The sequence below is a fragment of the Spermophilus citellus genome, assembly GCF_964194105.1.
Source record: "Spermophilus citellus genome assembly, chromosome: 8".
NCBI lineage: Eukaryota > Metazoa > Chordata > Mammalia > Rodentia > Sciuridae > Spermophilus > Spermophilus citellus.
The window spans coordinates 1,900,880-1,922,822 of record NC_138189.1 but is presented as its reverse complement, the minus strand read 5'-3'; the positions used below and the strand labels follow the sequence as shown (position 1 = coordinate 1,922,822).

At 41.6% G+C, this 21,943-nt stretch overlaps 1 protein-coding gene and 1 pseudogene across 4 annotated transcripts in view; one reads left to right on the top strand and one right to left on the bottom strand.

Moving 5' to 3' along the window:
• The window catches only part of FAM193A (family with sequence similarity 193 member A), a 151,089-nt gene that overhangs the window by 113,753 nt on the left and 15,393 nt on the right, over positions 1-21,943 (bottom strand). The window lies entirely within an intron of this gene.
• LOC308654913 (small ribosomal subunit protein eS24-like) lies at positions 4,013-13,824 on the top strand (annotated as a pseudogene). The gene is made up of 2 exons: positions 4,013-4,060; positions 13,406-13,824. The product of its transcript is annotated as a small ribosomal subunit protein eS24-like (transcript).

The window sequence follows — 21,943 nt, the reverse complement described above, 5'->3', positions numbered from 1 at the left end:
AATGAGGAGGAGCACCAGGGGAAGGGTATCTTATGTCTTACACAAGTGTTCAACAATGACATCTGCTGCAGAAGCAGCTTCTACAGTCAGGCATACTAAATTGTCTCTTGATCTCTTTCCCCAATGCTTTTTCAATGGACTTGTAAACAAAGAAATACAGTAACAAGAATGGAGGAATGATGAGGCTGGGGATGTGGCTCGGTGGTAGAGTGCTTGCCTCACCATGTGAGGCACTGGGTTCGATCCTCTGCACCACATAAAACAAATAAATAAAAGTACTGTGTTCATCTACAACTAAAAAAAAAAATACTAAAAAGAATAGAAGGGTGGGCTGAGGATGTGGCTCAAGCGGTAGCACGCTCGCCTGGCATGCGTGCGGCCCGGGTTCGATCCTCAGCACCACATACCAACAAAGATGTTGTGTCCGCCGAGAACTAAAAAATAAATATAAAAAAAAAAATTCTCTCTCTCTCTCTCTCTCTCCTCTCTCACTCTCTCTTTAAAAAAAAGAAAGAATAGAAGGGCTGGGGTTGTGGCTCAGAGGTAGAGTACTCGGCTAGCATGTGTGACGCACTGGGTTCAATCCTCAGCACCACATAAAAATATTGTGTCCACCTATAACTTATATATATATATATATATATATATATATTAAAAAAAGAGGGCTGAAGTTGTGACTCAGTGGTAGAGTGCTCGCCTAGTATGCATGAGACACTGGGTTCAATTCTCAGCCACATAAATAAATATAAAATAAAGATACTGTGTTCACCTAAAAAAAAATTTAAAAAGAAAGAATAGAATGGAGAAATAAATAGATTTGTCCTCCCTGGAAGAGACATTCTTCTTCTTTTTCTCCCTACTTTTGGGGGCTTGAAGGTGGGGCTAGGGATTGAACCTAGGGTCTTCCATATGATAAGCAAGTGCTCTCCCATGGAGATACAACCCCAACCCTGAGATAATTATTCTTGATGGATTTGTCTTCTGTTATCAGTCAGAGCCCAGTCAAGAGCTAGAAACTACATAGAAATTTGAGCAGGGACAGTTTAGCATTTTTTTTTTTTTTTAAAGAAAGAGTGAGAGACAGTGAGAGAGAGGGAGAGAGAGAGAGAATTTTAATATTTATTTTTTTAGTATTCGGCGGACACAACATCTTTTTTGTATGTGGTGCTGAGGATCGAACCCGGGCCGCATGCATGCCAGACGAGCGCGCTACCACTTGAGCCACATCCCCAGCCCCAGTTTAGCATTTTTAAAAAGTATTAGCTAATAATTACTAAAGGGTAAAGAACAGAATTAGCAGATACAGGGAACAGCCACTTACCTAGGCCAGGGGCAGAAAAAAACAAATTTGGAAGAGTTCTTCCATCCCACCTGCTGCCAAAGCTGAGATTCAGACATCACTGGAGAAGGGTGGCCACAAGCTTGGGGAAGGAAATTTGCTAAGGCACCACAGGGGAAGCTGGCAAGCAAGAAAATGCCCTCTGAGGTTTATCAAAAAGCCATCTTCCAAGAGCTGGTGGAACTCACGGGGAAGTTGCCTGCAGAAGTGCTGCTAAATGCACTGGGGAACCAGCGAAGATAGCAGGGAAGCAGCCACAGGAATGCCAATGAAAACTGCTGTTGTGAGCACCACTGGATGCCCTACATGCTGGCAGAGCATCTCAGGATCAAAAAGAGAGGAAGGCAAGATCAGAAGCACAATCTTCTGCAATGTTCTATAGTGCCCCATACTGACAAAACTTACTGTTGGCAAAACTTTTTGTGGCAAAAGAGAATGTTTGGCTGGGCCACACCTGTAATCCCTGATACTGTGGAGACAGACAAGAGGACCACAAGTTTGAGATCATCCTGGGCAATTTAGACCCTGTCTTAAAATAAAAATGAAAAGACTTGCAATGTAACTGGAGATTGGAGTGTTTGCCTAGCATATGCAAGGCCCTGGGTTCAATCTACACTATTAGAGAGAGAGAGAGAGAGAGAGAGAGAGAGAGAGAGAGAAGGGTGGGGCAGTGTTCAGGGACCATATGAAGTGTCACAAGTAGGGCGATGAAGGGCAAATTTGGAGCCAAGAAGCAATGAAATGCGAACTGGCACACCTTCCTGCTCACATATGTACTGGTTACTGATACACTGCCTCTGAGCTCCAAATTCACTCCTTTTGCTATTCAGCGAAATGGAGCAGGGGTCTTGTAAATACTGATACTCTTTGACTTACAATGGGGTTGCAGCCCAATAAGACCTCTGAGAGTTGAAAACATCCTAAGCCAGAAACATATTCAACACATCTAACCTACCATTCTTGCTGAGCAACACAGGACAATATAGAGTACAGATTGTTTTCCCTCATGATTGCAAGGCTAACTGGAAGCTGTGGTTTGATGTGGTTTGGTCTCTGGGGCTCTCAGTTGTAGGACCACTTCCAAAGTCCAGAACTGGAGAAAGCACACATCACCGTAGGCCACCATCTCCAGAAAGAATTATACTGGACATAACTAGCCCAGAAAAAGATCCAAAATTCAAATTTCAAAATATAGTTTCTGGGGCTGGGGTTGTGGCTCAGTGGTGGAGCACTCGCCTAGCACACGTGAGGCACTGGGTTTGATCCTCAGCACCACATAAAAATAAAATAAAGGTACTGTGTCCAACTAAAAAATATATTTTTAAAAAAATACGGTTTCCAATGAATGTGTGATGCTTTCACACCAGGGTAAAGTTGGGAACCATCTACTGTAGTTCTCCTTTGCCATCAGTAAGAAATTAATTATGCCTTGTCAGTAGAGGGAGCTGCAGGGATAGTGTAGGAAAGGCTTCCCTCTCAGATTTTGCAATCATATGGCACCAAGCTCCTGGAAAATCTACCTCTGTTGCCTCCACTGCTCAGCTCAGACAGTTTCTCCAAAGCTGGACATCTGCCAGGTGCAGCTTCTTAAGTATTGGTGATGTGTGCTTTCTCCAGTTCTGGACTTTGGAAGTGGTTGTACAACTGTGAGCTCCAGAGACCAAGAACTTGCACTCCAGCCTGCGTTAACTGCCCCCACACTCTCCTCAGCCCCATACAGACCTCCACCCCTCAGGGGTCCTGCAACACTGGCTAGTGAGCAGGTTTTCCAACATTCATCCCCATGGTGGCTTAGAGTTGCCTTGGCCCAAGCCATTCAAGGAAGAGAATTCCAGCAAAGGAAAATCTGTTGCAGCAGCAATGGATTCCAACAGTGGTGCCCTGCTGGTTCTTCACTGTTACTAGCCCATCAACCTTGGCTTACTGAAGCCTCACAGCCTTGTTTCTCATGGCCTTCCCAAAAAGGCACCAAGCAACCCAGGCTTCTCACCTCAAGGAAGACCCTGACTGCCACCACACATACATCTGCCATCTCAGTTTATCTGTACCCCAGACTGTGGACCAACTCTGACCTAGGCAACCTGGCCAACCAGTCAGCTGTAATCACATCTTCTCCACAGGTCTAAACTCAAGTGATGCGGAGAAACCCCCTTTCAAATTTGTCCTTTCTTGGGTACTATCCCTCAGCACTAGAGTATCCATGAGCATTCTCTCTCCAGTTTATGATTACTCTTATCACAACTTAATAATTTCTTCAACAGCCAAGCACAGTGGTGCATGCCTATAATTCTAGCTACTTGGGAAGCTGATGCAGAAGAACAGAAAGTTCCAGACCATCTCAAACAAAACAATTCTTTAGCTTATGAAAAATCCTTATTTAGGGGCTGGGGATGTGGCTCAAGCGGTAGCGCGCTAGCCTGGCATGCGTGGGACGCTGGGTTTGATCCTCAGCACCACATGTTGTGTCTACCGAAAACTAAAAAAGATGTTGTGTCCACCGAAAACTAAAAAATAAATATTAAAAAATTCTCTCTCTCTCCCTCTCCCCCCTTTAAAAAAGAAAAAAGAAAGAAAAAAAAGAAAAGTCCTTATTTAAGTGACTGGTTTTGCCTCCTGACTGGACCAGACTGCACACTGCTTGTTCCTCAGCATCACTGTCTATGGACTGAAGGAATGACTGTGGCTGTTACACAACAGATCAAGAATCTGCTGGATGTCAAGGTGAGGTAACAAACTTGTGACTGTGCATTTCACTCTTCTGCCCTATCTCCATCATCCAGAAAGGAGACCTTTGGTGTCAAAGAACTGTCCCCAAGATGCAGTATATAGTCTGCACAAATGACCATGACATGGTACTTGTTCTCTATATAGACATTCAGGAGAGAAAGGTTTAAATGAAAGTAGCAAGTCTCACTGTTAACATTAATGACCAATCTAGGAAAACCTTCCTTCCCAGCCCCACAATTGGGGGTTCTGACAGTTTAGAAGTCTTAATATCAAAAGCTGAACAGTGACAATGTGCTCAGTACACCAGAAGTTGAGCTTGGCCATCTGGACTCCTCAAACCTCTGAACCAACAACAGAAGGACAAGGTCACAGTGTGTTGCTTGCAATGGTGAAAGCTATAGGTTACAGCAACAAAGGAGGCAGAATCATCAAAGACTAGGAGTCTGGGCATGAAACTTTGGAAGGCACTCAAACCAGGTAAAAACAAACCAACCCCGACCAGAGACAATCAAGGGTAGAGGACCAGAGACAATCAAGGGTAGAGAGAACGTGTAGGGCTGGGGTTGCAGCTCAGTGGTAGAGTACTTGCCTAGCACGCGTGAGACACTGGGTTCAATCCTCAGCACTACATAATAAATAAGTAAATAAAGGTATTGTGCCCATCTATAACTAAAAATAAATAGATAGATAAAGAGTATGTCTTTAAAAAATATGGGGACTGGGCTGGGGATGTGGCTCAAGCGGTAGCGCGCCCGCCTGGCATGCGCGCGGCCCAGGTTCGATCCTCAGCACCACATACAAACAACCATGTTGTGTCCGCCGATAACTAAAAAAAAAAATAAATATTAAAAAATTCTCTCTCTCTCCCTCTATCGCTCTCTCTTTAAAAAAAAAAAAAAAAGATATGGGGACTAGTGCTGGGGTTACAGCTCAGTTGGTAGAGTGCTTGCCTCTCATGAACAAGGCTCTGGATTCACTCCCAAGCAAAACACACACACACACACACACACACACACACACACACACACACACGAAGGGAAGGGTGGGGACTGAGGATGTAGCTGAATGGTACAGCACTTACCTAGCACACATAAGGCTCTGAGTTCAAGTCCTAAAACTGAAAAAAAACAACAATGTGTTTCTAAACAACCCTCCTTCCAAAATGTTGACTACTTTTCCAAAAACAGTAACATTAACACTGATAAGTTTTTCCAGCCATCTGAATCATGTAAATCTGCCATAAACAGAATGAAGAAAAAAAATAACATTAACTCTGAACCACATGTCCCTCCTTAAAATTTAGACAGCAACAATTTTGTTTTTATATCTACATTTGTTTCTAAGAAAAACATCTGAAAAAAATCAAGAATATACTAAAATAAATTAAAGGAGGCACACAAGCAGAACGCCTCTCATGTCTCTATTAGTGCCTATCACTATCAAGGGGGAATTAACAAATAGTTTGCACATCAGGAGTGTCTGAGGACATACTGCAGAAAGGTAGTGCCACTGAAAAAGCCTGGATCTTTCCAGACAGCATGCCTATATTTGAATCCTAACTACATCTCTCCTAATAAGCTGTGCAACCCTGAGATCTACTTCCACCTTTAAAGAACCAGAGTTCTTTCTTCTGAAAAACAGAGATATAGCACAAGGTGTTGAAAATATTAACTTTGTTTTCTGTTTTGGAGAAGAGGTCTTCCTATGTTGCCAGGCTGGCCTCCAGTTCCTGGGCTCAAATGATCCTCCCACCTTAGCCTCTTCCCCAACAGCTGGGACTACAGGCATGCACTACCATGTAAGGCTCTTAAGTTTGTTTTTTTAAAAGCAACACTGAATGCTATGGCTTCTTAGAAAATGTATATGTATCCCAGAGGCTCAGGAGGCTGAGACAGGAGAATCACAAGTTCAAAGCCAGTCTCAGCAACAGGAGAGGCACTAGGCAACTCAGTGAGACCCTGTCTCTAAAATACAAAATAGGGCTGAGGAGGTGGCTCAGTGATGGAGTGCCACAAAATTCAATCCCCAGTACCTCCCCCAAAAAAGAAAATGTATATGTAAAATAAAAATAGATGATACAATAGGGGTTGAGTGCTACTCACAGTTTACCCTTGAGCAAGTAATTAACCCAAGGCTCAGTTTCCTTATTTATAAATGGAGAATTAAAGAAAATAAAAAACCTACTCAAAGGGTTGCCATAAAACCAAATGAGATACAAGTGGTAAACACAGAATGGAGTAATCATTAGTCAAAATGACTGCTAATTATCACCATTAATTACCATGACTAATTTTTAAGAAAAGGCAAATTAAACACACAAAAATGCATGAGTAGCAATATTAAAATGAAAAAAATATCATAAGTGGAAAAAATTGTTTTATTAACAGAAGGTAAAACCTTGATGAAAACAGAGTCATAACAGTTTGTTTTTGTGGTACTGGGTATTATTAAACCCAGGTATTCATACGTGCTAAGCATATGTTCTGCTACTGAGCTACAGGGGCTCACTAAGCTACCCAGGCTGGCCTCAAACTTGTGATTCTCCTGTCTCAGCCTGCCACATAGCTGGTACTACAGATGTGTGCTACCATGCACTGCAAAAGTCATAAATTTTAACATATAAATGAATCTCTCATAGTAATAACCGTTAAGATCTCCAGGTAAGGGGTGGGGATGTGGCTCGGTAGTGGAGTTCTTACCTAGCATATACAACGCCCTGGGTTCCATTCCTACATGCGGAGTGGGGAAAGTAGTTGAAACATGGCAAACCTTGTTGAACTGTACTGCACAACTAAAATGGTTAAAGTGACAAAATTTTTGTTCCATGTATTTTGCCACAAATTTAAAAATAATTTAAAATAAAGGAAATCTAAACATGAGGTGGGAAAGGGGATATGATGGTACTGAAAATAAGGGGGGAAAATAGAGAAAAACATACCCCCTCCAAAAAAAATTAAAAACCACAAACCACAGGGCTGTGGGAATAGGAAGGACAGTAGAATGAGACAGACATTATTACCCTATATTCATGTATGATTACACTACTGGAGTGACTCTGCACCATATACAGCCAGAGGAATGAGAAGTTGTGCTCCATTTGTATAAATGTCAAAATGCATCCTATTGTTATATATAACCAATTAGGAAAAAAAAAAAAACACACAAAACATACAGTACTAAATACCAAGTCTAGGAATGCATTCCAGGACATAAGGTCAATATGTTTAAGAAAAAGATTTTGGTTTTTTGACATTTTAATTTTTTAACTGACAAATACCATACATATTTATAGGGTATCAATGTGTTGTTTCAATACATGCACACATTGTATAATATCTGCATACACGTATACATTATATATCTCCTCAAAGTCTGCTACTTCTTTGTGGTGAAAACATAAAAGCACAGGAAAAAAATCTTTCTTCTAGCTCTTCTTGAAATATACATTACTGTTATCTAGTTACCCTACTGTGCAGCAAAACCCCAGAATTTATTCCTACTAACTGCAACTTAATACAATTATTAACCTCTCCCCAACTTCTATCTTCCCCCTACTTTTCCCAGACTCTAATAACCATTATTCTACTGGCAACTCCTAAGAGATCAACTTCATTGGATTCCACATAAGTGGGGTCACGCAGTACTTGTCTTTGTGTACCTGGCTTACTTCACTTAGCATAAAGACCTCCTCCAATAAATTATGATTTTCATGGCCAAATAATATTCCATTGTGTCTCTGTAGCACATTTTCTTTATCCACTCATCAGCTGATGGACACAGGTTGATTCCACATCCTGTACTGTGAAGAGTGATGGAGCAAGCATGGAGTGCAAAAGTCAATATGTGATTTCTTTTCCTTTAAGAACATACCTGGAAATGGAATTGCTGGATCACATGATAGTTCCTTCTATAAAGGAAATTTGCAGGGGGCGGGAGGTGTCACTAGGAATGGAATCCAGGGCCTCATGCATACTAGGCAAGCACTATGAAGTTTTTTTCATTGTTGTTGTTTTCTGGTGCTAGGGATTGAACCCAGGGCCTTGTGTACGTGAGACAAGCTTGATCCTGCCACCACCACAGCAGTGCTCTAGCCTTCAGCAAGGCCTCAGCCTATCTGTTTCTGCCTCCTCAGCATAAAATCAACAGGACAGGCACACCCACCATTTCAGGCTACTGTGAAAATGGAAGGAATGCATACACCTGGATGTTCAGAGCAGCTCTTGATGAAAGTCAACTAAAGTCATGTCCTAGATGTGTGGCAGAGCTACTCAGTAACTACCTCATTACCTCTTCTACTGCTAACACCAAAAATACCATTCGAACTCTGCCGGGCATGATGGTGCACACCTGTAATCTCAGCAGCTCAGGAGGCTGAAGCAGGAGGGTCGCTTGTTCAAAGCCAGTCATAGCAACTTAGCAAGGCCCTAAGCAACTTGGTGAGACCCAGCCTGAAAATAAATAAATAAATAAGACTAAGAACTGGGGACATGGCTCAGTGGTTAAGTGCCCCTGTGTTCAATCCCTGGTACCAAAAAACAAACAAAAAATAAACTAGTCTAAAATTCTACTCTACACACAACCTTCCAACTGCTTTCCTACAACACATCTTTAAATAAAATTACTTTTCTACCTCAGAAGCCACTACTTCCAAGTCACTATAACAAATAGCACTTTTACACATGTCCAAACAGAAATTTGCTGACAGGTGTTGCAACAGCTGCCTTGAGCCCCCGAACCTGTCCTCTCCTCCAAGCTCAGGAGGAGGACCATTAGCCCCTTACAGTATGGCTGTGCGTCAAGGACCCATGACGAGGTCTCACATAAAAACAAGAACTGACACACTTCTGCAAACATGAACTAAAACTCAGAGAACGTCAGCAAGCAGACTAACCTAAGAGCAGAACCTACATGGAAGGTAAGCCAGGCTCAAAAGAAAAGCCAGGACAAGTCATCCAACAGGGAAGGGCAGGAGCACAGCCAGGCTGCTACCAGAGCTGACACTTTCAGCACTTTTTCTCTTAAGTTAGTTAAACTGAGTGGGCTTCTGTTTCTGGCAATCAAAAGAATCCTAAATACAACAGAGCAGGAAGGGGGAGGGAAGAAGCTGCAGAGAGGAAAGAGAGGCCCTGATGTGCCCAGCACTTGGCTCAACTTGGTTCCCAGGAGATTCGACCTGACAAAGCCCATAATATTGAAACTTGCCAAAAACACACATTCTGCTAAACTGGCAAGAACAAAAGTTCCCAGCCCCCAAGTGGGGGCTGAAAAGTACTCTACCCTGTGCTGGGTAAGTGCTCACCAGGGCCTGTACCCATGGGGGTAACTGGTCCACCTATAGACACACTGTCTCCTGAACTGCACACAGCTTTGCATCTATGGTCTGGCTTATTTTCTACGCCACTCTACAGAGAGAAAAGAGTATCCATCATTCCAGTCAAGAAAACAGGTGAGAGGGCCCTTTACTACTGTGGTATATATCAAAAGACTGTGCCATGAACTCTGTAAGGATGAGTAACAGTTCATGAAACCTTAGGAAAAGTTAAAGACAGATGGAGAAAAAATGGAGATTTGGTTTCTTTTGATTCTTCACAAGCTATGTCATCAAACCACACTGCAGAGATCAGAAATTGCTTCTTCAGCTCAGGATTTCTGAACCTGGGAACTGAGGGACAAATCCAGTGTGGCTCATAGACTGCACTACTTACACACAGAAGACACATGAACACACCGATTCAACCTACAGGTAGAAATAAGAGGGCTGGGGATGTGGCTTAAGCGGTAGCGCATTCACCTGGCATGCGTGCGGCCCGGGTTCGATCCTCAGCACCACATACCAACAAAGATGTTGTGTCCGCCAATAACTAAAATAAATAAATAAATATTAAAATTCTCTCTCTCTCCCTCTCTCTCACTCTCTCTTAAAAAAAAAAAAAAAGAAAGAAAGAAAGAAATAAGAATAATATAATTTGTCCAAAGAAGTACAGTATTAGGGGCTGGCGCTGAGGCTCAGTGGTAGAGTGTTCATCTAGCATGTACTAGGCACTGGGTTTGATCCTCAGCACCACATAAATATAAAATAAAGATATTGTGTGCACCTAAAATTTAAAAAATAAATATATAAAAAAAGTACAGTGTGTTAGTCAGCTTTCCATTACTACAACCAATACCTGATATAATCAGGTTATCGAGAAAATATTTGACTCATAGTTTTGGAGGGTGCAGGGGGACTATGGTCTCCTAGTCCCCCTGCTTCTGGGCCTGTGGCAAGGTAGCACATCATGGCAGGAGTGTGTGATGGTACAAAGTTGCTCACCTCATGGCTAGGACACATAAAAGGAAGAGGAAGGGGCTGGGATCCCACTATCCCTTTAACGGCATACCACCAAAGTCTTAAAGATCTTCTACTTAGACCAACCTCTGAAAGTTTCCACCACCTCCCCAAAGCATGCCAAGCCGAGGACCAAGACTTCAACAAACACACAAATACACACAAAAAGACTTCACCACATGGGCCTTTAGGGGATATTCCAGATTTACAACCATAGCATATAGATTCAAACTGGCCCCACAGGCTGAGCAAAAGCCAAACAGATGGCAAACACTTGCCACTGCCAAACTACCCAGAATCACTGACAAGGCAGCACATCATGGTAAGAATGTGTGATGGAGCAAAGCAGCTCACCTCATAGCGAGAAAAATAAATAAATTTTGGAAATTTAATTATTAGATGTGAAGCTGGGTGAGGTGGTAAACACCTGTGATCCCAAGCAGGAGGATGGCAAGTTCAAGGTTAGCCTGGCCAACTTAGCAAGACCCTGTCTCAAATTTTAAAAAAAAAGGGCTAAGGATGCAGCTCAGTGGCAAAACACTTGCCTAGCACAGTCCTGCTATGGGTTCAATCAGTAAGAACAAGAAAGAAGAGGGGGAGGGGGAGAAAGGAGGGAGGTAAGGGGTGGGGAGGAAGGGAGTGAAAATCCAGGACCCAGCAGCATGCAAAGCCTGGCTCCCTTGCTGCCTCAGGACTTCTGCTCAGCATGATCTTCTCAGGAAGACCTCTAGGAACTTCAATGCTACACTGGAGGCACATGTCCTTCCTCCTGTCCCACTTCATGTCCCACCTCAGGCCTGCCCACCCCCACAAGAGGAAGCACAGGCTCTTCGTCTGTTCTGTCTACTGATGTGCCCTCAGTGCCAACAACTCCTGACATACAACAGATGCTCTAGACCTCTGATGATGAACCAGTGATTTAATGAAGCCCCAGATTTCAAATATATCCTGACTGAACTTTCCTTATAGCTCAAGAGTATTTCAGTGTGCCAGGCAAGGTGGTTCACACCTATAACCCCAATGACTAGAGAGGCTGAGGCAGGAGTATCCCATATTGGAGGCCAGCCTCAGCAATTTAGCAAGGCCCTGAGCAACTTAAAGAGACTCTGTATCCAAAACAAGAGAGTATTTTAGTGTTAGGACTGGGGGTATAGCTCAGCAACTGAGCACTTGCCTACCACCAATCCCCATAGCGCTGGGGGAGCGGGGGGGGGGGGGGGTGTTACATAACAGAATTCTCCTATTAAAAATGACAAACAGCTCATATCTGCACAACCAGCCAAATAAACCCCCATTTTTTCTCTCAGTACTTTTTGTTTATTTATTTTTTTTTAAAGAGAGAGTGAGAGAGGAGAGAGTGAGAGAGGAGAGAGAGAAAGAGAATTTTTAATATTTATTTTTTAGTTCTCGGCAGACACAACATCTTTGTTGGTATGTGGTGCTGAGGATCGAACCCGGGCCGCACGCATGCCAGGCGAGCGCGCTACCACTTGAGCCACATCCCCAGCCCCTTTTTGTTTATTTTTAATTTTGTTTATTACCAGAGATTAAACTCAGGGGCACTCAGTCACTGAGCCACATCCCCAGCCCAATTCTGTATTTTATTTAGATACAGGGTCTCACCGAGTTGCTTAATGCCTCCCTATTGCTGAAGCTGGCTTTGAACTCAAAATCCTCCTGAATCGGGGCTGGGGATGTGGCTCAAGCTGTAGCGCACTCGCCTGGCATGCATGTGGCCCAGGTTCGATCCTCAGCACCACATACAAAGATGTTGTATCCGCCAAAAACTTAAAAATAAAATATTAAAAAATTCTCTCTTTCTCCCTCTTTCTCTCACACACTCTCTTTTTTTTAAAAAAAAAAAAGAAAAAAGAAATCCTCCTGAATCAGCCTCCCGTGCCGCTGAGATTACAGGCATGTGCCACCGTGCCCCGCCAGCCCTTTTTTCATTTTGAGACAGAGTCTCACTAAGTTGCTGAGGCTGGCCTCAAACATAGGATCCTACTGCCTTAGCTTCCCAAGTGGGCGTGCACCACTGTGTCCAGCAATAAAACCCAATTTTTAGAAATGTTTAAAAAGCTATATTCTACGATTGCTGGCAACAGAATTTCCATTACAATTTATCAACTCCACACACACAGAGGTCCTGCACATGAGTGTTTCAATAAATACATGAGTGTTTCAATAAATACCTGGAAACATTAAGGCAAATTTTGTTTATGTCCTGAAATGATCTACAGACTTAACCCTACTCAATCATGAGATCCCATGTCACAATAAAGAGAAAGGACTTAATAGAGTCCTATTATAATCCAGAATCAAAATTAACTAAATCTGGACTCAACTTTGCTATACACAAGAAAACACATTCAATTACCTCCCAAGTACTAATTCTTCAAATAACTACCTCTACTTTTTCAGAGTGATGTCTCTTGTTTTTTTCCTTTTATGTTCTGGTCACTAAATTTGGTAATACACATACAAATAGACATACACTCACTGTAAGGAAGGCTGGCCTAGAATTTTTCAAAGGACCATTCAGTTCAGCAGTTTTCAAAATCAGGACATTAGCAGGACTCTAAATTCACACTGGAGAAAATTTCTATCTCAAATATGATATTAAAATTTTTAGGGAACTTAAAAAAATCCACCTAATTCTGTATTTCATTTGATTCATCTAACACTTACTGGCTGTGATCAAGATATTATGCCTTAGCCAGGGGTGGTGACACAATCCTATAATCCCAGCAATTTGGGAGCCTGAAGCAAGAGGATCACAAATTCAAAGCCAGCCTCGCCAACTTAGTGAGACCCTGTCTCAAAATAAAAAGGACTGGAGTGTAGCTCAGTGGTAGAACATTCTTGGGTTCAATCACTAATACAAAAAAAAAAAAAAAAATTCCTACATTTGTTAAATTTCCAATCTGATAAGATATAATAAATGTGTAGGTTAAAAAAGTATTAAGTGTGGGGTTTCTGGGGATTGGCTACCATTGTGAATGATTATCTAGACCAGGAAATTCAGGACCAACTGACTACTTCAGAGGAAACAAATGGTCACTGATGTTCTTCACCCTGGGAAAGCAACTGTACCTAAGAAAAAAATTTGAGAAAAATTAGCCAAAATGTACAAGACAAGACCAGATGTCATCTCTGTGTTCAGATTCAAAACCCATCAGAGGTGGCAAAACAACTGGTTTGGACATGATTTATGATTCCTTAGATTATGCAAACAAAAATGAACCCAAACATAGACTGGCAAGACCAAGCCTGTTATGAAAAGAAAAAGACCTGAAGAAAACAACGAAAGGAACACAAGAACAGAACGAAGAAAGTCCAGGGGGCTATGAAGGCAAATGCTGGTGCTGGCAAAAAGCCAAAGGAGTCAGGTTGGGGTTGTGGCTCAGCGGTAGAGTGCTCGCCTCGCTGAACCCTAGATTCAATCCTCAGCACCACATAAAAATAAACAAGTGAAATAAAGGTGTTGTGTCCAACTACACCTTAAAAATAAAATAAAATAAAAGCCAAAGGAATCAAGATTCTGCAATAACTTTATCTGTGGTGATTGTGCAAAACTAAGGATTAATAAACTGTAAAAATTTTGTGTCAACATAAAAGTCACTGCTAGGTTGAGAGGACCAGAAAAGGAAGCGTCAGACCCTGAGGGACAAAGATAGGCTTACAGGCTTGCAAACCAGGGAGGATGGGTGGAAATGAGAGAAGAGCAAAGGGAACTTTGATCTGGGTGTAAGAAAGCACATGCCCAAGTGAAGGGGACTAGAGAACCCAGCTGAAGAGGTGACTGAGACACCTAGGAAGCCTTATGCTTCAGGGATCCTCAGTCACTAGGATCCAGGCTCACATTCCACAGGCCACCTAACAGAGTATTCCCTGGAGTGAGACACTGGAGTACAGCATTCCTGAGATCACCTGTATCTGTACAGTACCAAGGAAGACACTATGATGAATGCTATTTCTGTGCAGTAAAAAATATACAAAATAGGGCAGGGGTGTAGCTCAGTGATAAAGCACAAGCAAGCCCCTGGGTTTAATCCCCAGCACTTAATAAACAAAACAATGACAACAACAAAAATGCACACAAATACAAACACAAAATACGAGATAAAAATAAAACTGTATTTTTGCATATTTATTTTCTTTTCTATTTAAAATACTGAAAGCCTTTATGTATAACCAAAAATTATTAAAAAAAATATTTAAGGAGATCAATACAACTTAATATATTTCATTATTTTTTTTAGTATCCTGTTTTAATACTTTCTGCTAAAACCAGATCTTGGAAGCACCTAAATCCAATTATTTAGACAGTCTGTTTTACTTTCAATCGTTGCCCAAAAAAAAAAGTCCTTCTCAAACACGTGTGGAACTAAGTGGAAGAAGTATATCACTAGCTGTACTTACTAGCTCAGGACAGTTGGTTTCCAAACCCATCCACATATTGTGCAAGGGCTTTGATGAAATTCAACTAGTCAATTCACATCTTCCTCACAAGAGGTTCTTGTTCTTACATGGTGACCAGAGGGTATCATGTTTCTGTATTCTTAATAAAAAAGTTTGAAAATCTACTGTTATAACAGGAAGCTTTTAAACAAGCTGAAAAACTCATTCCCAAGTTTAAGTGTTCAGTAAGATGACCATTTATATTATTCTTATCAAATACACAACACAGTGGAGACTATTCTAAACATCTATTTCAAAACATTCATTATAGCAAATTTTTCTCAAAAAGCAATTTTCTACTCATTGTTAAAATGTCACCTTTACCTTGAGAGGTAAAATTATATGTTTATTTTTCTCAAAAATACTGAATTTGCTAAGTAACTTTCTACTGACAGCCACTATTAAAGAAAAGGTTAGCAATTTAGAGCATTCATCTTTATGTAAAAGAAAAATACTCACTTCATCTGAACAGGCAACACTTTTAACCTGCCACAAGATAACCAGCAAACCTCTGTGTCTTGCAAGTATTTTCATAGTCACTCCCACCTCATTACAAAATATTGTAAAGATTTAGCACTCTGTAAAGGTTTTGGGATTGCTGTAGGCACTCTCCTGTGTGTCATGTATTGCTTTTTCGGCAGTCCTATCTTAGCCAGGAAGCCTTTTTTTTTTTTTTCAATTACAAAGAACCTGCTCTGGTGCAGGAGATGTAGCTCAGTGGTAGAGCACTTATCTAGGAGGTTCAATTTCCCAACACTTGAAAAATAGGGGCCTTCCCCCTCACCACTTAGTTCTAGTTTTACTACAAAACCCCTACACAAGAAATAACTTCAGAATATACATGCTCTGCCTCACCCCATATCCTCCCAAAAAAGCATTTCATCAGAAATCCTGTGCAAAGGCACAGGATTACTCCTGTTAAAAACACCACCTTCCATCATACCAGAGCAAACACCCCATGATTTATTCTGATTATTTATTTTTCAAATCTCCTGCAATTGTTTCTATGGAATACTCCAAAAGCATTTGCTGACAAAGCAATGTATTTCTTTTGTTGCCATATTGTTTCCTATGTATTATTCTAACATTCAGCCCACTTTCCCACCAACTGCTACAGAAAGAGCTTTTCCCAATGGCAGATGTCTGTCTTTCAGTACTGGATAAGAGTGGCAGATGTTGCAGACTGGCTCTACCAACTCTACAGCTAAGTGCTGTATTTGGAAATCCAGCAAACATCCTGTTCCTCCAGACCTTTTTAAAAGGCTGAATGTACCTAATTCTCCATATTAAATATCTGCCCCTGGCAAGCCAGCTAGAGCTGCTTCTGCAACTGAACCCTACCGAATACAGAAAAATGGCCTAGAAGTCAGGCACAGTGGTGCAAGCATTTAATCCCAGCAACTTGGGAGGCTGAGGCAGGAGGATCACAAGTTCTAGGATAGCCTGGGCAATTAAGTAAGGTCTTATATCTCAAAACAAAACATAAAAAGGGCTGGAGTGTAGCTCAGTGGTAGAGGTAGAGCACCCTGGGCTCAACCCTCAGTGTGAACATAGATGTGTATGTACACACATATACATACACAAAAGAAAGAACAAAAGAAATATAGGATAGAAACTTTGAAAGGTTTAATCTTGAGCTTAATGAAACTATAAAAACATGAGTAACTAATGTCTTCAAACACAGTCACAAAATTTATAGGAAGTGCTTTCTTCTGGACACATATTCTTAAAATGTTTTGCCAGCTATAAAGGCGTCCCCACTCCCCAATCTCTTGAAGTGAGATAACCACTTCAGGTATAGCTGGTCACTAATAAAAGTGAATATAAATCCATATCTTGAATAATCTTTGAGAGCTGACTCTGCTTAGTTTTTGTTTTGTTGTTTTTGTACCAGGAACTGAACCCAGGGTCACTTAAGCACTGAGCCACATCCCCAGCCATTTTTTGTTTTTATTTTGAAGCAAGGTCTCACTAAGTACCCTGGGCCTCACTAAATTGCAGAGATCGGTCTTGAACTTGCATCCTCCTGCCTTAGCCTCTCAAACTGCTGGGATTACAAGCATAAGCCACTGTGCCAGGCTCTACTTAGATAATCTCTAACTTTGTTATGTGGCTAGGAGAAGCTGGTGCAGAAAGCAGAAGTGCAAGCTCTACCTTGTGTGTTCCTATTATCCCCCATGTTTTCATGATGAGCACTATCTTTAATCCAAGGTTTGTTTCAGTTTATCCTATCCTATCAGAACCAGTTTAATTAAAACCAGACAGTAGAATCTATGAGTGCACCAGAGGAGAGCTACATAAATGCCCAGTTTTCCACAGCTGTATATACCTCAAATGAGAATACATGTTAAGTCACAAGTCCATCTCCCGCCTCAGGACTGCTCAGAGTTCAGGCAAGACCCCTGCACTGCGGATCACCACAGTGGGCAGTGAGAGTTTGTAAAGTTTAGTGTCCTACCTAGAAATGAAGTGCTGGGCTGGGGACATAGCTCAGTTGGTAGAGTGCTTGACTCGCATGCACAAAGTCCTGGGTTCAGTCCCCAGCACCACCAAAAAAAAAAAAAAAAGAAAGAAAGAAAAAGAAATTAAGTGCCAACATGTTCTTCCCTCAGCCCAAACTGTTATCAAACACGCATGACAGGTCCCTGACACACACTTCAGAGACACATACAAAAGGCAGCAGGTAATCACTGAAACTGAATAACACAGAAATGACAAAGAACTGTCATAAAGTTAACAAAGACCTTCAGGATTATCTAGCACAATTTTCTTATCTGACAAATACTGAAAAGGTGCCCAATGCACAACCACATATGGTTGACCTGAGACCTTTTGACAAAAACTTTTTTTTATGTATTTCTTTTTTTAGTTGTAAATGGACATAATACCTTTATTTTATTTATTTATATGTGGTGCTGAGGATTGAACCTGGTGCCTCACACATGCTAGGTGAGCCCTCTACCACTGAGCCACAATCCCAGCCCCCAAAACTCTTTTTGACAAGTTTACTAGCAAACAAACCAACAAATGTCTAAGCATTATTGTATAACATGGGAAGAGTACAGTCTGAACAAAGGTCCCAATCATTCTTCCACAATGTTGAAGACATACTGACCTCCCATCTGAGTTTCCAATTATCCGTCAGAAATACCAAATGTAAATCTGAACTTGAAGAACCAACCAAATACAGAATCAAATATATAATGGTAACTGGTATGGATGTTGAAGTAAGTGAACTCACCAAAGCCAGGGAGTAAGAGAAACAATAGTCAAGAGAACCACAATGCAGCTATACATACAAAGACAAAGCATTTTCCAGAAATTCACATATAATCAAAGTCAAATGCAAAAAAGTTCAAAAAGAATCATGACCAAAAAACAACTACAGGTCTTGGAAAGGATGTGATGGCTTAATAACCTTGGGAAAGACTGATGACAGAAGCAGATACAAGAGCTGGATAAGGGGGTAAAACATGAATGGAGGAGAAGAAAGCAGAAGCAAACAATATCAACCAGTACCACTGGCCAGTATTTCAAGTCATATGGTGGACAGGAGAAATCTTGTTGGATAAAATGGTACCTTATAGGGTTAGGCAAAATCAAAAGAAGGACTGAGGAGTAGGGAAGAGAAGATGGAAGACTCAAAATATGAACACTAAGAAAAATAACACCATGAAAGAGGAAAGATGCAGGACAGAAAAGTTGACACCTGAAAAGGCCTTGGGATAACATATCCACTTATAAATTCTGCAACTGAGTTTCCATCAGCCACAGACTCACTAAAATCCAAGAGTTAAGAAGCTCTGCAATATTGAATTAATCTGGGAAAAGCATAAATGCTTTCTTCAAAAGCAGAAGGCAAAGAAGAGATTTCAGAGAAAAAGGGAAGAAGGTAGAACTGCAAGAACTCCTGTGGAGTGGCCTGGGCCTCAGCAACACTGCTGAGTGTGTATGAGCTATGTGCTTGTCAAGGACAGACACCAAGGAAACCTGGAAGGGAGGTAAGGACCTGGTCTAGAGGAAAAACATGTGCCCCACCAGGACAGTGCATGACCCCCACCTTAGAGAGAAACTGCAGTTCCCTTCCCAGAAGACAGGAGAGTCCCAACAAAGGCACGGAGGTGAGAGGAACAGTCTGCTCAAGCTGTGCAGATGCATCACACAACCAGCACAGCAAGACCACTAGGCCTGGAGGACTCAAAGCCTGGAATAAGGAGGTAAAAGGAAGCAAAGAGCAAGATGGATGCTGACCTGCCAGACCCAATCAGCAAGGTCTGGCAAGGGGTAGTAGTAGGAGCAAGTGAAGGTGCCACCAAAGAAAGCTGAAGATTCTGCCCTTCCGCTCAGGCGGAAGGGCAGATGGAACAGGAGTAGGGAGGGTGGAAGAAAGCAGCAGAGCAGGTTCCAGACTAAGGCTTGGAGGAAGAGAAAACAGGGTGAATGAGAACAAGGAGAACTAGGATAGCAAGACAGTTTTCTTTTTTTTTTTTTTATTTTAATTTTAATTTTTTTAGTTGTACTTGGACACAATACCTTTATTTTATTCATTAATTTTTATGTGGTGCTGAGGATCAACCCAGGGCCTCACACATGCTAGGCAAGCGCTCTGCCACTGAGCCCCAGCCCCAACCCCAGAACGGGGAGGCGGTACTGAACTCAGGGGCACTTAGCCACTGAGCCACATCCCCAGCCCTATTTTGTATTTTATTTAGAAACCGGGTCTCACTGAGTTGCTTAGCACCTTGCTTTTGCTGAGGCTGGCTTTGAACTCAAGATCCTCCCATCTTGGCCTCCAAAGTGGCTGGGATTACAGGCATGTGCCACTATGCCCGGGCTTCAGTTTTTGTTTTTGTTTGTTTATTTGTTTGTTGTAGTGCTAAGAATTGAAACCATGTTACTGTACATGTGAGGCAAGCACTCTACCAGCTGAGCTATATTCCTAGGCCCTCAGCTTCAGTTTCCTACCTTGAGTGAGGACTAAGTAATAAATGCCACTAGAAATTGAAGGGTGCTGACTACAACATTTAGAGGAATTTTTCAAACTCAACAACAAACACTACCTCAGCAAAAAAAAAAAAAAAAAAAAAAAAAAAAAATCACCAGTCTTGCAATACTCTACTCTGCCAACGTGCCTAGCCTACCAACAAACTGCATGGATCATCTGTAAACACACAAAAACACAATGAACATTTCAACTCACAGCTTATGGACACACATTTAATCACAATGACCAGCTGACATATCCAAACCCTCCTATTATTCTAATAAGGGAAGGAGGAAGACAGTAGCTACAATTTAGGACTGTTAATAAATGATGCTGTTTTTTATGCTTTTAAAAGCAGAAAGCAGGGCTGGGGTTATGGTTCAGAGGTACAGTGCTCGCCTAGCACGTGTGAGTCCCTGGGTTCGATTCTCAGCACCACATGCAAATAAATAAATTAAATAAAGGTTTAAAAAAAAAAAAAAGCAGAAAGCAGCTGGATACAGTTGCACACACCTGTAATCCCAGTCATTTGGGAGGTTGGGGCAAGAGGATCCCAAGTTCAAAGCCAGCCTCAGCAATTTAGCAAGATCCTAAAGCAACTTAGCAAGACCCTGTCTCAAAACATAAAAAAGAAAAAAAATAGGACTGGAGGTGTGATATGGCTCAGTGAATAAACACCCCTGGGTTCAATCCCTGGTAACAAAAAAAAAAAAAAAAAGAAGAAGCAGCAGCAGCAGCAACAACAATATATAAGCACAGTCAAGAATTCATTTATGGAATTTCTTCATCTAATGCAACAAACTTCATCAGGGCCTGGTAACCCCTTTCTCTACACTAACCTGATCAGTGACCAGGAATTTGTAACCTCTAACAGATTGTCAAGAGGGGCTGAGCTCCCAGGTGTAACCTGTAGAATGTCTGTCCTGCTGGACTATTTCACCACAGTGGAATAAACACCAAATGTTTCTACAAAGAAAGATTAGACTGTGGTTAACTATGAAATCGAAAGCTCACTAAATTCATAACTAAGGCAGCTAAAAAGAATTACAATTCTGGACCAGTAAATACAAAGTAGCATCCTGGATTAAACCCTGGGAGAGAAATAGGATATTAGTAAAATAGAAACAAAATCTGTAGTTAGCAATGTTGTACCAACATTCACTTCCCTAGTTGTGACAAATATCAATATTCCGTAAGATGACAACATTAGTAAAAGTTGGCTGAAGGGAATACAGGAACTCTCTACACTATCTTGGTCACTAGTCTATAAATCTAGTTTTCATGTTTACTTCTTCTTTGAGCCAAGTTTTCACTGTATGGTGTTTATTTACTTATTCAATTTTGAGATGGAGTCTCATGCTATGGTTGCCCAGCTGGTCCTGAACTCCTAGACTCAAGCAATTTTCCTGCCTCAGCCTCCTAAGTACCTGGGACTATAGGCAGTAAATCTAGAACTCCCTCAAAATAAGGTCTGGGGCATGGCTCAGTTGTAGTATGTATGCCTAGCAGGTTCAAGGACCTGAGTTTGATCCCCAAACATCACCACCAAAAAAAAAAAAAAAAAAAAAATCCAAAATAATAAGTTTAACCAGGTACACTGAGTGGCACAGGCCTGTAATCCCAGCTACTCAGGAGGCTAAAGCAGAAGGGCAGAAAGTTCGAAGACAGCCTGGGCAATTTAGCAAGAACCTGTTACCAAAAAAACGGGGGGGAGTAGCTCAGTGGTAAATCACCACTGGGTTCAAGCCCTAATACTGAAGAAGGAAGGAAGGAAGGAAGGAAGGAGGGAGGGAGGTAGGGAGGGAGGGAGAGAAAAATTAAAACTGACTTGTTTTTTTGTAGTGCAGAGGATGGAGCCCAGGGCCTACAGAAAGTTTAGGCAAGCATTCTACCTCAGGCCTACAATCTCAGACTCTTTATTTTGTTTTAAGGTAGGGTCTCACTAAATTGTACAAGCTGGCTCAAACTTGAGATCGATCTGTCTCAGCCTTCTGAGTAGGAGGATTATAGGTGTGCCTAGACCAAAACTGATTTCTATAAGTAAAAACAAAACAAATGTTTTATAGGCCCATGAGACATAAGTTATTTGATTTCAACTCACACT